Below are 24359 nucleotides of genomic sequence, written 5' to 3'. Positions count from 1 at the left end.
ATGGGGGGGGGGCACAGGGGTGGTTGCCCTGGGCACAAAACTGTTAAGGGTGCAAAATTTCAACACCCGGTGCTTCCTCAATATAGCTGCATGCTTCCATTGGTGGACTCTGTTGATAACGGCTTCTCCATGCACACCCGGAAGTGACCTCTCCAGACAACGGAATGACTCTTCTTTTCTTATCTCTGCAGCTGCGATCTCCTGGGTGATGTGGATGCCATTAGGCAGTTGAATGCACATGTGTACTCTGTCCATTTCCTCTCCCTCCCACTCACCTACCCATCTGCATGGCCCCGGGCACTGACAAACCACGCTATGCCACTGGTGCATAGGCTTGTAGACTAAAGGTAGGAACGGATGATACAGTCCTGATTATTCCCCTCCCCACAGTGGGGAATGGTAATGAGGATTTTGCCGTACCTTTCCATCCAACCGATGCACCTGCCCTACCTCTGATGCCACTGGCCATTCATATAGGGGTGTATAGCAATGGAAGTTTGTAGCACTGTAACTTTCAGGACTACCTGTGGAGGGTCCTCAGAGGCATTGCAAAAGGGCTACACTGTCCACTGGCGTATTGATTTTTTAAAAAACTGAAATGCAGCCCAAGGGGGTTGTTATTTTGTCTAGAGCAGCTGGAGGTGGGGAAACATTTGCACTGCTATTTGCCCCTTGGGGAGAAAGTACAGTTACCTATTTTTAACACATTCCCCTGTGCTATTCCCCCCCAGTCAAAATTGGCCCCCAAGCTGTTATTTTATACTGATTACAGGTATCTTTTTTCATGTTTTGTTTCCACCCCCACTTCAGATCAGAGTGGGGGTGGAAACAAATTTCCACAACAAACAAAATTTCTCCTTGCTTCTGACTTTTCTTGGAAGAGATTAGTGTTGTTCATACCTTCCAACACATGTTTCAATGTAGTGGTCAACACAGACAGTTCCTGGTAGACTGTTTACATATAGCTGATTTAATGCCTCTTAAGCCTAGTTAGATAACATTAATGACACTGCAATGGTGATTCAGCAACCTTGATCAAGCTGTTTTTTTAAAGAACGTATGAACTTAAGAACTGCTTTGCTGGAACAAGCCAAAAAGTACATCCAGTACAGCACTCGGTCTTCAACAGGAACAGTTCAGGCATACCAGGAAAACAGGAAGAACAAAGGTGGTCTAGTTATTCACAGTAATTTTCTCTTCACGCTTAGTGTGGCCACTTATTCATTTCACATCTTTGCTTTATATATCCTGTGAAATACAGTGTTTTTATGCATTTTCCCCAAAACCAACTTCACTGTGAATTGAGAACAAGAATGACCTGACTACATTTTGAACCAGGGATGTTTATGCAGCTATAATACAGTCAGCATGTAAGCTTTGAGAAAGGAAACAAATGCTGAATATACAGGTTGTTGGAAAGAGCCCTGAGATTCAAAGGCCCACTCAGCCATGAAGTTCAAATCCGCACTAGGCAATATGCAGTAAAATGAAGCCTGAGCCTCAATTAATCGTTTTATTTACCATACTTTTCCATGCATAAGACTAGTTTTTTTAAACTAAAAAATAATGTTAAAAAGGGGGGTAGTCTTATACATGGGGGCAATCTCCACCCCCCGTTTTCTTAATTTTGAGTCCCCCAAAATAGGGGGCGTCTTATATACGGAGGTGTGTTATACAGGGGAAAATATGGTATATGCCACCTGTCCAAAGTTAAAAGTATGCTCAGGGTGGCTTACAGCATAAAAAAAATTACAGAACTACAAACATAGCAAAAGTAGTAATAAACAATAAACAAAACACCAAAAAGTATACAACCAAATGGAACAAATTTCACCTAAGCACATAAGCAGAAGGCTGAATCAATTTTATTTCCCCATTCAGAATGAAGAGAGGGGTTCTCTTTATTGGGTTTGGTACTATGTTGGTTGCTGAACTGGGTCAACTTTTACGTTTCCTTGAGAGGAATGTAACTTCGACATTACATGTAAAGATATGTCAAAAATATTGACTCTAAAGTTGGCTATGACTCTAGCAAAGTTGTGTTGAAAACGGAGCAGACACAAGGGTGTTCTGCAGGGCTAGATCAAAATTGCAGATAAACAGCGAGAGAGATGGTGGTTTGCCTTTTGCAAAAACAAGAAGTGGGAACCTTTAACCTTGAGAGCATCAGTGTAAGATCAGCTTCTGTCAGCTTTTTTGTCTGTTCCGTGTTATGCTGCAATAGTCAAGCCCAGTGCTTTTTTTTTTCCCTGGGGGGATGCAGAGGTACGCATACCCCTAAACATTTTGTGAATTTAAGTTTGGCCTCATTGAGAGGCAGTATTTCAATATGAGAAGGAAAATGAGAGTACCCCTAAACATATTTTTTTAAGGAAAAAAGCACATACCGGCTTATTTTCTCCAGGGCTATTCCAGAATAAGGAGAAGAGTCTAATGACCATTGTGATTCTTTTTCCATTCCTTTTGAAAATGTGTGATTCTGTGTCTTTGATCATCTTTCTTGCCTGACTGGGGAGTGGTGTGTGTGCTGAAATAAACCTACTGTACAACGGTAAAATGAACATTTGTTGTCCCACACACTTTTGCTTCTGGCATTGCTCACCACTGTCATTTGGCCTTCAGAAGGTTGCTTTGAAAGAAATGCAGGCTTTGGGTTGAAAAGGATTCCCCTCTCCTGTTTTATTGTATGACTTTATCAGGTCATATACTGCTTTGAATTTAAGCGGTCTATAAGCGGTTTGGTTTTCTAAAATAATAAAATAAAATAAAATAAAATAAAATAAAATAAAATAATAAAATAAAATAATGAAAAAAGGAAAGCCCACCAGATCTCCCCAAGAGGGGTGTCCTAAAGTTGTGGCGTACTACCAAAACAACTCCGTCTTCACCACATCTCCACTGTATATCTAGCGGAAAGTAGTATCTCTTGAGACCAGTGTTTATTGACTAAAAGTCCAACACTGAAAAGTCCAACGCCAGCCTATTCCTGTGCTGGAGTGGTAGAACAGGGGAGCACGCCAACCTCTAAAGGTGTTAAACATAAAAATAAGTGCGAACTCAGTGGGCAGGAGTTATGTTGCTCATATTTAGTCACCACGACATTTGCAATACCACATTCCATGCAGCGCCAATGGAAGTGTGTGCTGGAAGAAAATAAGCACGTTCCCTCACTGGGAAAGACTGTGATTTGCATGCTGGGAAAATGCAGTATCTCTGCAACAGAAGTTCTACCTAGAGAGAGCGAGAGAGCATGCCTGGGTCTTCTGCAACAGAAATGAGTCATGGTACATTTATTGTATAAAGAATACGCTGTGTGGAAAAGCCCTTAAAAAAGCACTAGAGGAAGAAAAAAAATACTGAAGAGAAGTTCAGATGCAGATGTTCATATCACATGAGGAAATGGCAACCAGATTTGTAATATAATTTATTCTAAAGCTAGTGGAATTGTGGTGTTCTGCCTGGCTGATCAACATGTCTCAGTGAGCTATTATTACAGACGGGGAAGACCATCTTTTTTTCCACCCTGCTTGGGATAGATTAGCTGTTGGGTGCTGGAAGTTCCTGATCTTTAGGCAGTGGTAGGGTTGGTTGCAAGAGGAATCTCTTGAGTTTAGCCTGAGTCATTACATAGATGTGCCTGACAGTACATGAGAGATTCCCTTACGCATCATTTGTGGGGTTCCAGTGAGTTGCTCACTAGGTTAACTGTGTTGGCCTCAGGTACACTACACCCTCCAAGTGCCCCTGTTTTCCAGGGACGTCCCTGATTTAGGGAAGCCATCCCAGTTTCTTATTTGATCCCAGAATGCCCCACTTTCCCTTAGGATGTCCCTATTTTCATTGGAGAATTGTTGGAGGGTATGGAGATATCTGAGCCCCGAGTCGTCTGAAGGCAATCCTGTATAGGGAAGTTTTTTTTAAAAAATGTTTAATGTCTTATTATATTTTTACACTGTATATGTTGGAAGCTGCCCAGAGTGGCAGGGGCAACCCAGTAAGATGTGTGGGACATAAATAGTAAAATTATCATTATGGAATGGGAAATCCATATTTTCATTGGAGAAATGTTGAATGGTATGAGGTACACTACTGCCAGAGTTACAAAAGTCTGAGAAGCATTGACTGAGTATGTCTACAAATGCTAAACAACTCCTGCATTATTAATTTAATTCTGATATTTGCACACTGCCCAACAGTAAAACATTAAAGTTCAGTAACTGTCAATCAGCAATCATTAAAACAATAAAAGCAACATTACTGCTGAAATTGCCTGGGCTACTGAGAGGAATGATATCACATTTCAGAGCCTAGTCATACAGAAAAGAAACATGGTTCAGTCCTCACAAATCTGTACCACTTGGGAATGTTAGTGGGAGGTTGCATGTTGGAAAAAGCTTCTGCATGTGGAGAGCTATCATTATTTCATTTATCACATACATTTATATCTCACTGTCCTTCCATGAAGGAACTCCATCACAGAACTCTGTGGAGCTTTCAAGTGACCTTTCGCCCAGGCAGCAGAAGCACTGCATGAAGGACGGGGGTGGGGGGAGGCAGAATGGCAGTGCTGGGCTCCCCAGGATGGACAAAGTGGAGGTGAGCTCAGGGGAGCTCCGGGTTGTGGCGGCACCACAAGTGCACACACACCTGCATTTCCACTACCACCAATCCAGAGTTGTGGGAGAGCATCAACCCACACCGAGTGGATTTGTATCCAGTTTTAGTGCTTGTACCTAAGTAAAAAAATGTCAAGTGGAAAGTCACCCTCAGATGAGCAAAGGATTGTGGAGCAGCCATTAATACAGCCTTTACCAAAGGTGCCATGGGCTTTGAAGACACTCGAACTCAGAACGCAAGGGAGAAACGTGCTAATAGGAAGGCACGCTTGGCAAATCCACACCGTGATCAACTCCTGCCCGGAAACCAATGTCCCCACTGTGGAAGGATGTGTGGCTCCAGAATTGGCCTTCACAGTCACTGACGCACTCATTGTTAAAACCGTGTTTATGGAAGACAATCTTACTTGGCTACAAGTGATCGCCGAAGAAGAAGAAGAAGAAGAAGAAGAGGAGGAGGAGGACGAGGAGGAGTTAGGAATTCAATCAGGATTAATTACATTAAGCAATTACCTCCATCCCCAGAAGTTTTGTTGTGCCAGACCACCATCCAGTTAAAACACACAGGCCTCACACACTCCATACATTTATCCCCCCTTCCCATACGGGAAACTGTAGTTTACCTCAGACAAAGCTACAATTCCAGACCACAGTTTCCAATATTCTTGGGATGTGTTTGTGCTTTAAATGAGTCTGCTCAGACTTCGCAGAAGGATTAGAGACTGTCACTGGCAGTTTTAAATTGTTATGCTTTTGTATATCGCTTTAGGTGATTTCACATTGGTGTAAGACTGGAGCCTTGATAAGCTCTGTTTGTGGAAGGTTTCCATGCAAGGAGCTCACAATCACCGGATCTGACCCACATTAATTCATCTCCACACATTATATGCACATAGGCTTTCTCCAGGTTTACATGTGGCGGCTGGGGGCAGAACCAGTGGCCCAGTTCTATTCTCTCTTTCACATATTTGTACCCAGGGCTTCCCCCCCAGCCAGAACTCACTGGAACTCAGTTCTGGCCCCGCTCAGGTGGGCACCTGGGAACAAGGGAAGCGTCCATGGTGAATTCTGGCACCTCTTTTTCTAGAAACAAGCAATCTTTGTACCCATGATTCAAACAAAACTGTACTGCCTTGTATTCTTTTCCAGTCGTAACATTATTTCAAATTTTTATGGACTCGTGGATTCTTAAGGAGGTCTATGACTCATGAAGCGAATGCTGGTGGCTTGCACAAGCTTGTCTTAACACCAACCCTCTTCTACAGGTAAAGTTTGGCTTGGAAGTTATATCTTACATGCCAGAAGGTCTTGTGGCAGAACTGTAGGTTTTGGCTAAAAAGCCTCTTTCATAGTAGAAAGTAAATTTACTCTTTGTAGATGGGTCCATTCTATTCTTCCTTTTTAAATATAGGCACTGTCTAAACAAAAACAAAGGCTGCAGAAGAAACTCTACTGAGGAAGTGAAAGGGGCTAAGAGGAAGCTTGTAAAAAACAGAATAAATAGGTCAGCATTTATGGACATCTTTCATGTCTAAAGTTACTGTCCAAACTGCTGACGACACTTAATGTAATATTAGAAAAGGGATGCATTCTGCTAGCATCATAATACAAAATGGAATGGTGTGTTCAAAGGAGGCTATTTTTACTGTAAACCACCAACAGAGGAATTTCTTAGGAGAAGTGGTATATTTAAAATAGAGAAATCTTTAATCTAGCTCCTATGGCTAAATGCCTTCTTAACAAAATTTCAGAAACATGTCACTGTATACATAGGCTTATTCCACATAAATATGTTGCAAAAACCACACCAATGACTGTGATGAATTTGGAGGGCATTCCACATACTATGGACACAATTTCTATTTCTTGTGTTTCCCCTGGGTTCATAGAATCATAGAATCATAGAGTTGGAAGAGACCACAAGGGCCATCGAGTCCAACCCCCTGCCAAGCAGGAAACACCATCAGAGCACTCCTGACATATGGTTGTCAAGCCTCTGCTTAAAGACCTCCAAAGAAGGAGACTCCACCACACTCCTTGGCAGCAAATTCCACTGTCGAACAGCTCTTACTGTCAGGAAGTTCTTCCTAATGTTTAGGTGGAATCTTCTTTCTTGTAGTTTGGATCCATTGCTCCGTGTCCGCTTTTCTGGAGCAGCAGAAAACAACCTTTCTCCCTCCTCTATGTGACATCCTTTTATATATTTGAACATGGCTATCATATCACCCCTTAACCTCCTCTTCTCCAGGCTAAACATGCCCAGCTCCCTTAGCCGTTCCTCATAAGGCATCGTTTCCAGGCCTTTGAGCATTTTGGTTGCCCTCCTCTGGACACATTCCAGTTTGTCAGTGTCCTTCTTGAACTGTGGTGCCCAGAACTGGACACAGTACTCCAGGTGAGGTCTGACCAGAGCAGAATACAGTGGCACTATTACTTCCCTTGATCTAGATGCTATACTCCTATTGATGCAGCCCAGAATTGCATTGGCTTTTTTAGCTGCTGCGTCACACTGTTGGCTCATGTCAAGTTTGTGGTCAACCAAGACTCCTAGATCCTTTTCACATGTAGTGCTCTCAAGCCAGGTGTCACCCATCTTGTATTTGTGCCTCTCATTTTTTTTGCCCAAGTGCAATACTTTACATTTCTCCCTGTTAAAATTCATCTTGTTTGTTTTGGCCCAGTTCTCTAATCTGTCAAGGTTGTTTTGAAGTGTGATCCTGTCCTCTGGGCTGTTAGCCCAGTTTGGTGTCATCTGCAAATTTGATCAGGATGCCCTTGAGTCCATCATCCAAGTCGTTGATAAAGATGTTGAATAAGACCGGGCCCAAGACAGAACCCAAGACTAGTGGCACCCCACTAGTCACTCTTCTCCAGGATGAAGAGGAACCATTGATGAGCACACTTTGGGTTCGGTCAGTCAGCCAGTTACAAATCCACTGAGTGGTAGCATAGTCAAGACCACATTTTACCAGCTTTTTTACAAGAATATCATGGGGCACCTTGTCAAATGCCTTGCTGAAATCAAGGTAGGCTACATCCACTGCGTTCCCTTCATCTACCAGGCTTGTAATTTTGTCAAAAAACGAGATCAGGTTAGTCTGACATGACTTATTTTTCAGAAATCCATGCTGACTATTGGTGATCACAGCATTCCTTTCTAGGTGCTCACAGACTGTTTGCTTAATGATCTGCTCCAGAATCTTCCCTGGTATTGATGAAGTCGGCTTTCTTAAAGTCGAGAAATTGAGTCCTAGTATGCTTGGCTGCTCCTTTCCGCTGTATAGTAAACTTCAGAAGAGCATGATCACTCGCGCCTAATGATCCTTCCACTTCTACCCCACTAACCAGGTCATCAACATTGGTTAGGACCAAATCTAAAATGGCTGTTCCTCTTGTTGCTTCTCCCACTTTCTGGACAATGAAGTTGTCTGCAAGGCCAGTGAGGAATCTGTTTGACCTTATGCTTTTGGCTGAGTTTGACATCCAACAAATATCTGGGTAATTGAAGTCCCCCATTACTACCATCTCCCTTCCTTTTGCATGCTTGGCCATCTGTTCCAGGAAGGCATCATCTATGTCCTCCGTTTGGCTTGGGGATCTATAGTAAACTCCCACAATGAGGTCACTGTTATTCTTCTCTCCCTTAATTTTGACCCAAATGCTCTCACTTTGGCTTTGAGGTTCTAAATCTTGGATCTCTTCACAGGTATACACATCCCTGACATATAACGCCACTCCTCCTCCTTTCTTGTCTGGTCTGTTTCTCTGAAATAGATTGTATCCCTCCATTATTACATTCCAATCGTGGGACTTATCCCACCAGGTTTCAGTGATGCCTATTATGTCATATTTAGTTTGCTGTACCAAGAGCTCAAGCTCATCTTGTTTATTTCCCATGCTTTGTGTATTAGTGTACAGACATTGAAGTCCATTAATGATTCCCCCGTGTCTCTTATTTAAGGATTTTTTCCTCCCACCACTAGGTCTGCGTGCTGTTTGCTCCATTCGGTCTATGGGTTAGATGGGTTAGATGCCATCTTTCTCCTCTTTAAACTAGAAGTCCAGTCTGCACTTATTTCCACTGGATTCCTGTTTCAAAACACAAGAACTGCCATAATGGATTATACCAAGGTCCATCTTTCTTAGCATTCCTTTCTGACTGAGTCCAGCAAGATACCTTTGGAAAGTTCACAGGGAAGGCACAATGCTGACAATTACTGTTAGTTTTTTTTGCTCAGCATCTGATAAATATACAAGCTTCCTCTGAACACAGAGGTCCTATTTAACTATAAATCCTAAGTTCAGAAGTGAGTGTAGATCCTTATGTAGCCAAAATTGCTGCATCCATGCACAAGAGGGACGTATCAGGTTGGGGGGTAACCAAAACCTTTCCAGAAGTATACACAAACACGTATAGCTTTAGGAAGAAAACCCTGAGAGTGGACCTCAAAAAAGCCAGGTGAGGCCTGAATGTGCTCAGTGGCTGATTCATTGTTGGTTTGGGAGGGGGTGGAAAACCAAGTCAGAGGAAGAATGGAATGGAGTATCCTAACAGAGGGCATGGCTGACAGAATGGAACCATGAACTCTGCACTGCAGTGATTTGTTGCAGAGCTCACTTGTCATAGGAAATCTTCATTAATCATGTTTACCTCCAATGAATTATTTGTAGCAACTGATTGACTGATATTTTAGAATATGTTCTGTATTTTACTGAATGTTATTTCACTGTTGATTGATGATGTTCACAGACATTGTATTTTTTCTGGATGTTGGCAATATATATATATTGCAGATTTAAAAAAATGTGGACAAAGAAGATGAGGAAGATATGTTGAAGTGCCCTTCCCTTTCAGAGTACTTGAAACAAAAGTTGTTTGTCCTACCAAATGTCGAAACAGGAACTGAAAAGAAAAGCTCTGAGCTTAAAAGTACGCAGAGAACACCTGGAATCTACTTTTCACTCAAGATGTCAGAAGTGCCCTGGGCAATTTTATGTTTTGAATGGTTAAAATGATATAACATGGGGCATAAAATGGAAAACAACAGGCATCAAATAGTAAAAAACAAAAACAAATACAGTGGTACCTCAGGTTAAGTACTTAATTTGTTCCGGAGGTCCGTACTTAACCTGAAACTGTTCTTAACCTGAAGCACCACTTTAGCTAATGGGGCCTCCCGCTGCCACTGCGCCGCCGGAGCATGATTTCTGTTCTCATCCTAAAGCAAAGTTCTTAACCTGAAGCACTATTTCTGGGTTAGCGGAGTCTGTAACCTGAAGCGTATGTAACCTGAAGCGTATGTAACCCAGGGTACCACTGTATAACATATGGTACTAATGCGGAGCATGAGACAGGCAAAAATGTGTACTGGGTGTGCCATTTCAGATTCCGTGTGTGTGTGTGTGTGTGTGTGTGTGTGTGTGCTTGTGTGGGATGATTTTTAGCAAGGCTCAACAGCCTACTCTTGAATATGTTTGATACTGGTAGAGCAAAGTATTTTATTTCAAGAGCAATGTTATTTTTATACATTCATCCTTCACCCTACCTTCACAAAGTTACTAATGTAGGTCAATGTTATCCTTACCCTTACTTTTTAAGTAAAGAGAGTTATACCGTTGTCATTCATACATGAGGATTAGATGAGGAGAAAGCAGCACTAGTTGTAGCTCAAATTATGCATATTCCAAGTTTCAATGCAGCCTGAGGCAGGTTGGGATTGGGCAGAAAAGGGGCAATCAAGTTAACCCCCCCATTATTGTTCAGCTCAAAAGCACCATCCTCAAGCTGCTTTTTCACCTGAAAGGGTGGGGGAGAATGATATCTTGGCATCTTTCCCCTCTTCCACAAGTCAAGAAGCAGTTCTGAGCTGAACAGAGCCAGTGTGCTATTGTGCAAGGGAAATCAAACCCAGGCAAGCGCTGCTTCTGGAACATCTCATTGGTGTGGAAATGGGGAGCATGCAAAATGACACATCATGTTTTAAAAGATGTAAGCTCAATAAGATGATGCACGAGCATAAAGTGTCAATACGACAAACACAATTGCATACTTGTTTAATCTCACAGAACGCTTGTTAGAGAGATGGGATTGGTTGAAGCTCCAGGTAGAGGCCAGGAATTTAGAGGCCCACAACACAAAATTGTGTAAAAATACAGAGAGCCCCTGGTCAAATTAAGATGGTGGGTGGCTGCACTTTGCAGCAGGCCCACCCTTTGTGCAAGCAAAGTCTTTATTGTTTTTTTCAGTTTAGTAAAGAGGAGGAAGGGCAGAAGAACTGGAACCAGGCACAACAGCCCCAGGGCCTAATAATCCTTGATGTAGACTGTACAGTTGGTATTTTGATGTGGCAGCAGTTTGTGAAACAGTGTTTTGGCTGCATATACACACCTTGGCTCGATGTCATGCCCTCCCCTCAGCTGTCCTTGAAGTCGATACAGGAGGATTGCTTACTTGGAGAGACATGCCCCTGTGGCTCTGGACAAATAGAAACAACAGAGCATGTGCTTCTCCAGTACAGTGGTACCTCGGGTTAAGAACTTAATTAGTTCCGAAGGTCCGTTCTTAACCTGAAACTGTTCTTAACCTAAAGCACCACTTTAGCTAATGGGGCCTCCCTCTGCCACTGCGCCGCCACTGCATGATTTCTGTTCTCATCCTGAAGCAAAGTTCTTAACCCGAGGTACTATTTCTGGGTTAGTGGAGTCTGTAACCTGAAGCATCTGTAACCTGAAGCATCTGTAACCCGAGGTGCCACTGTATTTTTATTATAGAGACATTCGTACTAGCCTCATCTTACCATGACTGCATAAGTACCCAGGGTGCACAGGACAATTCTATACCTCCCTGCTGCTTTCAGATACCAATTCTGCTACAACATACAACGTTGCTAGATTCTGCACAGCAGAGCTCAAAATTCGTCGGATGATGACCTGTGCCACAAACTAAATACAATGAGCACTCATATTAGAGAGTTCTGTAGACTGATAGCTATAGTCTTATATATACTAACCTTTTATGCTTTTTTACTCTTGTCTAATGTTCCTAACCCTTTTTTAAGACTCTCTTAGCTTCTTTGGGATTCTTATAGACCAGTGGTGGTGAATCTTTTAGAGACCGGTGCCCAAACCGCAACCGAAAACACCCTTATTTATCGCAAAGTGCCCAGAGTTGTTGAGCTTTTTGGGGGTGGATTGACCGGATTTGCTGAGCTTTTTTTGGGGGGGGGGTTCCACAGAGTTGTTGTTTTGAGGAGAGATTTTTGGGGTTCTCAGAAGCCTTTGGGGAGGAAAAATGTGCTTTCATCTCTGAAACCAAGATTTACTCTAGTGAAATTGTTGATTCCAGTAGCATTTGAAGTTCTCCATATGTTGAGAGCAGGAAACAGACCGCTGCCTGTCTTCAGTAATGGGTGGTGAGATAGTGTAGGAATGAAGGAAAGTGTTTCCTCAGTTTGGGTCTCCAGCTGTTTTTGGACTACAGTTCCCATTATTCCTGCTAGCTAGGGATGATGGGAGCCAGTCAACTGTGGTTCCTTACAACCTCACCAGTTGCAATTAACCAGCCCTTTCATTTTGACAAAACATTGGGCTTGTCTTAGCGTAAGAGAAATAAAACGAGCTGACTCTCATACCACAATAACATACAGAATTGGAACATTACGTAAGCAAGAGTGGGAGAAAAGCCCCTGTGCTGAACTTCCCCATCATTCCTAATTCTTTCTGGTCATTTCATCATGCTTAGTATTGCATAAGAAGGCAGTAGTTTCATGACCCACGTCGCTGCAGAAAGCCAAACAACCAAGCAGCACATGTTTTGATGTACAGTGGTTCCCTGATTTAAGAACAGCTTAGTTTATGAACAACTTGGATTAAGAATGCTGCAAACCCAGAAGAAGGTGTTTTGGTTTGTGAACTTTGCCTTGGAATAAAAACAACTTTCACTTCCTGTTGAGTGTGTTCCATTTGTAAATTGAGTCCCCCGCTGCTATGGGAAAGCACGCCTTGGTTTAAGAACGCTTTGGTTTAAGAACGGACTTCCAGAATGGATTAAGTTCGTAAACCAAGGTACAGTGGTGCCCCGCAAGACGAATGCCTCGTAAGACGAAAAACTCGCTAGACGAAATAGTTTTCCGTTTTTTGAGTTGCTTAGCAAGACGAATTTCCCTATGGGCTTGCTTCGCAAGACGAAAACGTCTTGCAAGTTTGTTTCCTTTTTCGTAAAACTGTTAATACCCAGGGTGCATTGCTTGAAGAGGTGCAGTTGCAACTTGACTTCGAGGAGCAACACATAGCACGCGGTGTGGTAGCCTTTTTTGAGGTTTTTGAGGACTTTGCTGATTTTTGAAGCTTTTCCAAAACTTCTTTTGCAGCCATTTGGTAAGTTAAACTTTTAAAACTTTTTTTGGGGTTTTTGGATTTTGGGTTGGGGTGTTTGGAATTCAAGGACTTGGTGTTGGGGAGAGGTTTGCAAGAATCTGGGAGCGTGTGTGGTTTTTTCTGCACTTTTATGATTTTTTGTGACCATTGGGCCACTCTGCTGTTTTTTTTAAAAAAATTTCTGGGTTTGAATTTCTGTGTGGTGGGTGGCTGGGGGAACAGTTGAGGAGGGGTTTGCAAGAATCTGGGAGCTTGTGTTTTTTTTTTTGAATTTTTATGATTTTCTGTGACCATTGGGCCATGTTGTTGTTTTTTTAAAAAAAAATCTGGGTTTGAATTTCTGTGTCGTGGGCAGCTGGGGGAACAGTTGGGGAAGCGTTTGCAACAGTTGGGGAGGGGTTTGCAATTTCTGTGTGGTGGGTGGGTGGCTGGGGGAACAGTTGAGGTTTTCGAAGACTTTGGTGATTTTTAAAGCTTTTCCAAAACTTCTTTTGCAGCCATTTGAGGATTTTGAAGACTTTGGTGATTTGCAGCCATTTTGTAAGTTAAACTTTTAAAACTTTTTTTGCGGTTTTTGGATTTTGGGTTGGGTGTTTGGAATTCAAGGACTTGGTTCTGGGTTTGAATTTCTGTGTAGTGGGTGGCTGGGTGCTTTTGAATTTTTTGGATGTGAAGCACTGATTTTTTTTCTTTCTGAGTTTACGAAGGTAGGAGCTGTGCTGCCATGGGACCCAAGAAGACTGCTGCTGCAGAGGCCGGCGAGAGGAAGAAGGAGAAGGTGATGCTGGAAATGAAGAAGGAGATCATCCAGAAGCACGACGGTGGAATGCGTGTGACAGACCTCGCCAGGGAGTACGGCAGGAACCCATCGACCATCGGCACCATCCTGAAGATGAGGGAGAAGATCCTTGCGACTGATGCAGCCAAGGGAGTCACCAGGATCGTGAAGAACCGCCCAGCTGTTCTGGAGGAGGTGGAGAAGTTGCTGCTCATCTGGTTAGAAGGGAAGCAGCGTGCAGGGGACACAGTGACTGAGGCCGTCATTTGTGAGAAGGCCAAGGCCTTGCACGCAGACCTCGTCCGGAAACAGCCAGGAACCTCAGGCGAGCCAGAAGTCTTCAAGGCAAGCAGAGGATGGTTTGACCGGTTCAAGACAAGATCTGGAATCCACAGCGTGGTCAGGCATGGAGAGGCTGCCAGTTCTGATGTTCCTGCGGCTGAAGACTTTGCAGCGGAGTTCCTGGAGGTTGTGACGACGGAGGTCTACGTTCCACAGCGGCTGTCCTCCAAAGACTGAGGGATATTTGCCAGAAGTGGAAAGATGTGCAGGCTTTTGCACAGCGGCACCACCCTGACAAGGACCTGACACGTGACCTTGCGAACACTTTTGATACGAGGGTCATGTCGTCTTTCAGGGAGGTGCTGAAAAGGCGGATGAAGCAGCAGACCATGGACAGGTTCTTCAGCAAGAAGCAAAGAGTGGAAGAGGAACCTTCTTCGAGTTGTCCCCCAGAGTCTTAGAAAATGTACTGTACACTTTGTTGATTTTTAAATGTTTTTCTGTCATGTTTAGAAACTTAATTTATTGTTCCTTCAATTTTTGAAATGCTCTTTACAGTATGTGTGACTTTAAAGAGCACTTAATAAACTCTTTTTGTACCAAATTTGGCTTTGTTTGGACTTTTTTTGACCATAGGAACGCATTAATTGAATTTCAATGCATTCCTATGGGATTTCGTGCTTCGCAAGACGAAAAATTCGCTAGACGAAAAAACTCGCGGAAAGAATTAATTTCGTCTTGCGAGGCACCACTGTACCAGATGCAGTGAAATCTGCATCTTTCAAGAACCAAAGCTCAAGAGGTCTTTTCAGGTGACCAATGCAGGGCAACAGAAAGCATGTAAAGACTGGGATCATAATAAATGGTAACTTTCTTAATGGGGACAACATACTTGAAGTGTAGGTAGGTTCCCATGAGGCAAGACACAGCAATAACAGCAAAAACCACTTTTGAACTACCTAACTGGGGAACAGGGGCAAAGCAACTACTTATATACATTCCTGAAAGCCTGGGCCACTCCCACTCTCAACGTGATTGGCTGTCTACACTTCCAAACTGCGAATCACGACTCAAGAGTTCAAGGGTCAATGGCAGAGGCCCAAATCTTGAAATGTTCTGTGATTGGACAACATGTATCGAATCAGAACACAGGAGCTCAGAATCCTTAGTCCAGACTCAAGCTCAGGCAAACACAGATCACTGAATACCTAACAATACTTGATCATTGAATTGGTGGCAAACTGTTTATCCCCCACATACACAGGATATGAAGTTGTCCCTTAGGCAACAAAATGTGACAGTTAGTCCTTACTCTACTGTTTTTGAAGTCAGGAGCACATCACGAAGGTGGATTAGGGCTTATCCACACTCTCCATTTGCCCCACTCTTTCCAGGCACAGGCCTGAGCTTTAAATCTCCATATCTGAATGCTCTTTTTTATTGCCAGGAACTTTCCCCATGAAAACATGCTATTTAGCGCTCAATTGGAGCAAACAGCAATTCGAGTTTTCTGTGGGTTGCCATTTGCATTCAGCTATAAAGAGTGGGTTTTTTGCAAGGAAGACTCTGGAGCAAATGAAAGAGAGAGTTGTGCTTGGACAAAGAGCTTATAAATGTGTGGATAAGCCCTTAGATGAGGAGAAGCAAATGCTCTACAGCCCTGCATCACATGGTTGTACTATCTCCCATTTCACATGCTTCCTTGGAAATGCTCCCCATTGCGTGTTCAGACCCAGAAACCTCCCCCCTAAATAAATTCACACATGACTCAAATTTGGGTTTTGGTTTTTGGCAGAATTTAGGCCACAACTTTATTGATTACAGAAAGTGACTGGTTGCATAGACTCTGGCTAGCTCCCTGTCATGCAGGTAGCACTGACCCAGAGTTCCAGCATAGGTCAGCCAAGGGTGGCTAAGCGAAAAGTCGGGAACGGACTATGTCTGCCACCCAAATGTCCCCCTAGACTCAGGCACGGGCACAACCCCCTCTCAGGGGTTGATCAAACCATCGAGTCCCTGGATTCCTTTAACGGAATACCCTTCACATAGGGATGGCGAGCGCCTTCTCCCATCCCTATCACCTGAACCAGAGCCTATCCGCAACCTTACAAGTTGTGACGATTTGCTACGCGGCAGGTGAAACCCAAATGGCACCAGCCAATCAGCCAAGTGGGAAAAATTCCTGCCGTGCCCCTGTCCCAACAACAGACAACACATGACAGCATAGCAAGGTCAAGTGCACAGCCCTAAAAGTAGGGAGAGGTGGGTGGGTGTTCCGAATGCACGCACTGAAAGAGGAAGCTCTGGATCACGTGCATAAAAAGGTCCCTTGAACGGTTTGGACTGCGTCCCATTGGCCAGATTGCACCCAGCTTCGAGGGACCTACCAATCGGGTGTTGTGGCTGACCAATAGTACCCACCCACAACACAGGGTGTCGGTTGTTCAGGTTTCACCGCAATACGTGCCCTCTTTAAGGGAGGATCCAATCTTTCAAAAAGAAGGGTCCAGAGACTCCTCTTTGATGCTTAAGCTTGTAATATGGAGCATGATTTTGATGTAAAGATGAATTCATGTTTTGGAGGACTGTGCCACATTGGGAGGCATATTAGAACCATCCCTAAGATGTTGCCTCTCCTCAAGCAGATTATTTTATTTTATTCAAATTCCATTCCAGTTTTAAAGTTATGAAAAAAGAACAGTTCGCTTGTGACTCACATAGCCCTTGAAACCAGGCCATCACACCAGGCCTGCCCCATAGGAATAACGTGGGACTTAGTAGGATCAAGATTCTAGGTTGATGAGACAAGGAGCCTTACAGGGATTTCAGCCAAGTGTGAAGTTTATTCAGTATGCTCTGAATAAGACAAAATATATTGACATAATGTTTACTACTAGTATAGGAAGGAACTTTAATTCCCACCTCACGCGTTTGAAGTTCATTTATGCCACCTTAACACTCATGGCTTTCTGCAAATAATGCTGGGAACTGTAATTTATCTCTTGCAGAACTATTCTTCCTGGTGCTCATTAGACTCTACAGTTCCCAGGATTCATTGTGAGAAGCCATGTGTGTTAAATGTATAGTGTGGGTTTGAAGGCACAACTTGACCCGGTTTTTTTCTTCCCCCCTATGGGGCCTTATTTATTTCATAAAATTGATACACAGATTGAGTTCAAAAACAAACAAACAAAACTCTCGAAGTAGTTTGCAAAGAGAACAACACAATAAGATTATTGGTAAAAACAGTTTAAAACAATTTAAAACAAAAAATATATCTAAAAACAGCTACAAACATCAGCCTTCTACATACAGTGGTACCTCGGGTTACATACGCTTCAGGTTACAGACTCTGCTAACCCAGAAATAGTACCTCGGGTTAAGAACTTTGCTTCAGGATGAGAACAGAAATCGTGCTCCGGCAGCGTGGCAGCAGCAGGAGGCCCCATTAGCTAAAGTGGTGCTTCTGGTTAAGAACAGTTTCAGGTTAAGAACAGACCTGCAGAACAAATTAAGTACTTAACCCATGGTACCACTGTATCTGGGTAGCCTTGTCTAAACAAAAGTGCTTTCACAAGGCACTGGAAAGAGAGCATAGCACAGGTTAGTCCTGATCTCAATAGTTATAGCTATGTGCAGTTCCATAACTTGTTTATAATATTATTTTGATCAAGGACATGAAGTGTTGATCATTTCAGGTGTTGCATAGCTCTGTGAGAATAGCTTTTAATCCCAAATTGATCGATAAGACTACTCAGCTCTGTGAGAAGGCTTTGATCCTGGTTACAGTCATTGAGAGCAGAACATGCCTCTGGGTAATTAAGACCAGTTTGGGGAAGGTGAGTCATAACTGCAGTGATGAGGAGCCAGTTTATGCAGTCCGGGGTTCAAAATGGAACTGGGAAGACTTTGACCAACGTTCCTAGTAAGTCATAGGCCATCAGGTCCCTCAAACAGGCACCCCCAAAGAAAACCCCATTCACAGCGTGGGACGGCACTCATCAGCATTGCATCCACATATATTGTTGGACTACAACCTCTATCATCCCTATCCAGCTTAGCCCATGAGAAGGTAAGAAGAGCCTGCTGGATCAGGACAATGGTCCATCTAGTCCAGCATCCCGTTCTTACTGCGCCCAACCAGATGCCTGTAGGAAGCATGCAAGCAGGACCTGAGTGCAGCTGCATTTTGCCCACCTGAGATTCCCAGCAACTGGTATCCAGAAGCATAATGCCTCTGAGGAGGTGGTGGAACTTCTTCTTTGGCGATCACTCATAGCCAAGTGAGATTGTCTTCCATGAACATGGTCTTAATGATGTGTCCGTAAGTGACTGTGGAGGCCAATTCTGGATCCACATGTCCTTCCACAGTGGGGACATTGGTTTCCGGGCGGGAGTTGATCATGGTGAGGTTTTGCCAAGTGTGCCTTCCTCTTAGCGCATCTCTCCCTTACGTCCTGAGTTTGAGCATCTTCAAAGCCCATGATACCTTTGGTAAAGGCTGTTCTCCAACTGGAGTGCTCGCAGGCCAGTGTTTCCCAGTTTTTGGTTTTTATACTACATCTTATTAAGATTTGCATTGAGAGAGTCTTTAAACCTCTTTTGTTGACCACCAGCATTACACTTTCCATTTTTAAGTTCAGAATTGAGTACAGTGGTACCTCGGGTCACATACGCTTCAGGTTACAGACTTCGCTAACCCAGAAATATTATCTCAGGTTAAGAACTTTGCTTCAGGATGAGAACAGAAATCGTGCTCCGGCGGCGCAGCAGCAGTAGGAGGCCCCATTAGCTAAAGTGGTGCTTCAGGTTAAGAACAGTTTCAGGTTAAATACAGACCTCCGGAACGAATTAAGTACTTAACCTGAGGTACCACTGTAGTTGCTTTGGAAGACGGTAATCAGGCATCTGAACAAATGAGGTGGAACACAGCTATCATGACTAGTAGCTGTAGATAGCCTTATCCTCCATGGATTTGTCTAATTTCTTTTAAAGCCACCACTGTGGGAGTGAGTTCTGCCTTTTAACTATGTGCCTTGTGAAGAAGGACTTTCTTTTATCTGTTCTGAACCTTCCAACAATCAGCTCCATTGGACGGCCATGGGTTCTAGTGCTATGAGAGAAGGAGAAAGGCTTTTCCCTGTCCGCTTTCTCCATGCCATGCATAGTTTTATAAACTTCAACCATGTCACCACTTACTCAACTTTCCTCCAAACTAAAAAGTCCACAATGCCACACCCTTTTCTTGTAGGGGAGTTAATCCACACCTTCAATCATTTTGGCTGCCCTATTTTGAATGGTCAGGGATGAGAGGACGAGGGAAGTTGGGTCCCTAACAAGGTAAAGGTAAAGGGACCCCTGACCATTAGGTCCAGGCATGGCCGACTCTGGGGTTGCGGCACTCATCTCGCTTTATTGGCCAAGGGAGCCGGCATACAGCTTCCGGGTCATGTGGCCAGCATGACTAAGCCGCTTCTGGCGAACCAGAGCAACGCATGGAAACGCCGTTTACCTTCCCGCCGGAGCGGTACCTGTTTATCTACTTGTACTTTGACGTGCTTTTGAACTGCTACGTGGGCAGGAGCAGGGACCGAGCAACGGGAGCTCACCCCGTCGTGGGGATTCGAACCGCCGACCTTCTGATCGGCAAGTCCTAGACTCTGTGGTTTAACCCACAGTGCCACCCGCGTCCCTCCCTAACAAGGTATGGGGATCCAATATCGAAAAAGGGTTGGCATATGCTGTATGGCTTGTCACACCAAAAATGCTGATTTTGGACAGAATTTTCCTGTTTGCACTGCTCATTTACCACAGTATAGTGGTTCTGCAGAATGCCAGGATTGCTTGGGAGTTTGTCAAGGGTCCTTGGGTGAGATCAAGTAACAGTAGATAAATCACTCGTCCACCATGATGGATCTTTCCTTGCAATGTGCAATCACAAGATGTGATGTCAGAGCCCACCTTCTCCCCAAATCAACTGCAGAATCCAGAGGTTCTATAGTTGGCATACAGGAATTCCAGAGCAGATTAGCTGAAGTGGAAAAGGTTGCCTGAAGGTGGACAGAAGGAAAACCAGCACTGCCATAATATATGAAGTCATCGGATAATTCATTTATATTCTATTTTTGTTCTTATGTGTTTGCCACCCATTTCCCTCCTCACAGAGACTTAACTTTGCACACAGTCGACAAATAATCAGTCTTTGCAATTTGCACAAGGATGGCTGCGTCATTCTGTGTTAGCAAAAAACAAACACAAAAGACTAACAAAGGTAAATGTGGCATAAGCTTTCACGGGACAAGTCCAATCCGACAGCTGATGAAATGGCCTCTGGCACATGAAGCTTGTGCTACAATATATCTATTAGTCTTTAAGGTGCCACAAGAGTCTTATTTTTTTCTTTTTTTAAAATGCTATGATTTCTAGTAGCAAAAATGTAAATATCCCATTCTTTTGGAACCTTTGAAAGATTTAAATTTCAATTCTCTTCCCTGCCATACACTTGAAACAATTAATTGCACTTATTCACTTGCAGTTCAGTGCTCTGCTTGTGCTAATGTCACTCACCACTGGGGCAAAGCCTCTTGTGGCACTTCAGTATTTAATATATTTCTTGTGGGCATAAGCCACAACCAAACTGTTGGTCTTTAAGATGCCACAAGATGCCTTTCTGTTCTTTTTTCACTGGCAAAAAGTTTGTCTATCATTAAAAAGGTCACACCGGAAGTGTGGCAGAGAGCCCTGTGGCGCCAGTTCCTTCACCCTGGCCACAAGATCCTTGTTCCTCTTTCTCTCAGCTTCCTGAGATGTGATTTCATTTCCTAACAGGGGTTGAAAGGTTATGAAGGGCTGCAATGAGAACATTTTGTTCTATGGTGTTGTTTTTTTTTATAGCAATGGCGATCTCGTGGTTCAAAGTTGTGAAAGTCTCTTTTAAGGCAATGTGAAAGATTCAGAAAGCGACCCAGATGGTCATTTCACTAACACCTTTGAATACTTCCAGAATTTCAGAATAGAGAACTTTCATGGTGTTGTAAGTTGTCGATTCATGCTCCACTCCCTGGATCTGGACCACACACACTTCTTATAAAGGAAAGAGATCAAAAGTTCAAAACAGGAGTTAACCCTCGATTGGCCTGGCAAGGAATTATCAGCACAACATAGGGTGAGTTTAGAATGTGCACACATACCTTTTATTTAAACATTTTTATATTCCTTTTCTGCCATTATTATTATTATTATTATTACTATATGTAATGTAGCTTAGAAGCATAAAACCAATTATACAAGCATTAAAATATACACTTCCATAATTACAATTCATAATTAAAGTGCAAAATAATTCAATTCCATTAAAAAATCCAAAAATATATAAACATCTGTAATTAAAATGTGCCTTAAAACATTACCATTAAAAACAGCAGATTAATTAAAAGGTCAATGCATCAAAATAATGCCTGAGTAAACAGATGCATCTGCCAATATAGTGGAATGCCGAATTTCACCAGTGCCACCAGAGAAAAGGCCCGCCTCTACATCCCCACAAACCAATAACCATTTGAACGTGACAAGATTAGCCAGGTTCAATTTGTTGATCTTAATTCTCTTTCCAGGCAATAGAAAGGAACTCATTTTCACAGCTGAAAACAAATGAATGTGGTACTAATGCAGAAATTCTGAGTTCTCACCATTGTGATAGACTGCTCCTGTTCTTTAACAGTGTTTGTCAGTTCAGAAACTGTTGTACCAATTCAATCAGTCCAATCAGAGTTCAATTACTCCAATTTATCCTCTCTCCCAGCTGTGTTCGGTGTCTGTAAGTGCTGTACAATATTAGGCTGGGCCACGCATAAGGCAAGGTGAGGTGACTGTCTCAGGTGGTAATATCATACCCTCTGACATTTCTCCAATGAAAATAAAGATGTCCCATTCCATAACGATAATTTTTTACTATTTATACCCCACACATCTGACTGGGTTGGCCCAGTCAGTCTGGGCAGCTTCCAACATATATAAAAACATAATAAAACATTAAACATTAAACAAACTTTGCTATACAGAATTGCTTTCAGGCAGCTTGGGAGTCAAATAACTCCATACCCTCCAACATTTCTCCAATGAAAATAGGGATGTCCTAAGGAAAATCGGAAGATTCCAGGATCAAATCAGAAACCAGGACGGCTTCTCTAAATCAGGGATGTCCCTGGAAAACAGGGACACTTGGAAGGTCTGCAAGATCCACAGGGGCAGCAAATCCCAAGGTAGATCTTTATTCCTCTTTTGTTCCTGATATAGATCTTTTCTGACCCCTTCCTTTGTGGTGAGGAGAGGGGCACTGTTTTCTGGTTCACCTCGGGTGCCAAAATGTCTTGGGCTGGCTCTGGTATTAGGCCAGAGACACACCGGCATTTAGAGGCTGCAAGAGTGTCACTCTTCCTGGTCTACTTCCAATGGTGAATCTCTGAACAAGCTGAAACTTGGCTTTACATCTAACACCATGGGAACTTGTCCAAGTACTTCAGAACTTCTAAAGAAAAACATTGCGTCATTTAATATTAGTTTGTTCTATTGATATATTGCACAATGTTTTTTCCTTTTTGGCACCCCTGCCCAGGTTGCGCATGGAATTCTGTATTGCCCTGCTCTAGTTACGCTAGTGAACTCTCATTACCCTAGGGCCCATCCACACTATATTTTTAAAAGCAGTGTCAACACCACTTTTTCAATCACTCATGACTTCCTCCAAAGAATCCTAAGAACTGTAGTTGTTGCAGGTGCCGAAAGTTCTTAGGAGACCCCTATGCCCCTCGCAGAGCTACATTGTGAGATTTGGGTGAAATCTCAGTCCTGTATACCTGAAGGAGCGTCTCCACCCCCATCGTTCAGCCCGGACACTGAGATCCAGTGCTGAGGGCCTTCTGGCAGTTCCCTCCTTCCAAGATGTGAGGTTACAGGGAATCAGGCAGAGGGCCTTCTCGGTAGTGGTGCCCACCCTGTGGAACGCCCTCCCTTCAGATGTGAAGGAAATAAGCAACTATCTTCTCTTTAAAAGACATCTGAAGGCAGCCCTGTTAAGGGAAGTTTTTAATATTTAATGCTGTATTATTTTAAGCACTCGATTGGAAGCTGCCCAGAGTGGCTGGGGAAGCTTAGCCAGATGGGCAGGGTATAAATAATAATAATAATAATAATAATAATAATAATAATAATAATTATTATTATTATTATTATTATTATTATTATTATTATCTCACCAGAAAAGCTGCTGCTGCTTCTCCAATGGTGTCAAGAGACAGCTAGGCAGGCTGGGAGCCCACAATGGCGACACCTCTTGTGGTTCTACCACCTGAGGCAGCTGTTCTAGGACTGTATGCACGATTCCTGGAACAATTGTCAAAGTCCTTCCCCTTCAAGGAGCAAAAGGCCAAGAGTGGAGAGACGATATTGCACACAGCTGCATCACACACTGCAGTTCAAAGCATGTGTAGGAACCGGTGGCTCTCCAGATGCTGTTGGACTACAGCTCCCATTATCTCTAGCCATGCTTGGGGGTGATGGGAGTTGGTGACCAACAACATGAGGAAGGCCTCTGGTTTCCCATCCCTGTCACAGAGCAGACAAACTTTTCTCAGACCCTCCATATGGAAGGGCCAAGTAGGAGCCTGACGTTATTGCATGGGTGGTGGTGGTGGGGACACAAAGGAAATTGCTATGTATCCCATGTCACTTATTTGTCAAATAAACCATAGAACCATTTAACCTGGCTAGAGTTACTGCTTTCTGTTACGTTGTTGCTGATATGCACTTAATTGTAAAGAAATTCAAGAAGAAATGCTGAATGGAGATATTGTGATGGATTCTAAATATGAGAATTTTGCAGAAATAATGCAAAAAAATTCATTAGTTTCCCTTTTTAATTATTTTATCTCTCCCTCCCTCCCATTATGTTAGGCAATGCTGGTATTGGGGTTTCCTGAAGCTGAACTCAGGCTGAGCTTGATAGCTAATTTAAAAATGAGACTGCAGTTAGCACATTATCAGCAGAATCATGTTGTAGTTAACACCCACAACTGCGATGTGTTTTGACCAGAATATGAGATATGGAATCGTTGTTGATTGCATGCAATCGTATCTTCAAAAAAGGAAGATTTGAAAAGTCTGACAAATGTGGTTATGAGCCTGTAATTTCCACTGGTCTGGCATCGTCAAAGTTTGAGTACTTTAAATTTAAACACAATTTAACCAACCACATTTTCATCAGCAATGTTATCTAATGACTCTACAGGCAAACCCTACAGGACTTCCTC

At 43.1% G+C, this 24359-nt stretch overlaps 1 protein-coding gene and 1 long non-coding RNA gene across 2 annotated transcripts in view; one reads left to right on the top strand and one right to left on the bottom strand.

Annotated features, from left to right (window-relative positions):
• Positions 1–24359, bottom strand: part of RPL24 (ribosomal protein L24) — a 324479-nt gene that overhangs the window by 108235 nt on the left and 191885 nt on the right. The gene's annotated exons all lie outside the window — the stretch shown is intronic.
• On the top strand, positions 12553–14244 carry LOC310761620. Its single transcript, XR_014547581.1, has 3 exons — positions 12553–12992; positions 13490–13623; positions 13668–14244. It is a non-coding gene; the product is annotated as an uncharacterized lncRNA (long non-coding RNA).

Source organism: Podarcis filfolensis (assembly GCF_964270895.1).
Source record: "Podarcis filfolensis genome assembly, chromosome: 4".
Lineage (NCBI taxonomy): Eukaryota > Metazoa > Chordata > Lepidosauria > Squamata > Lacertidae > Podarcis > Podarcis filfolensis.
The sequence above is the reverse complement of the archived record's forward strand: the minus strand, read 5'-3'. Positions and strand labels throughout refer to the sequence as shown.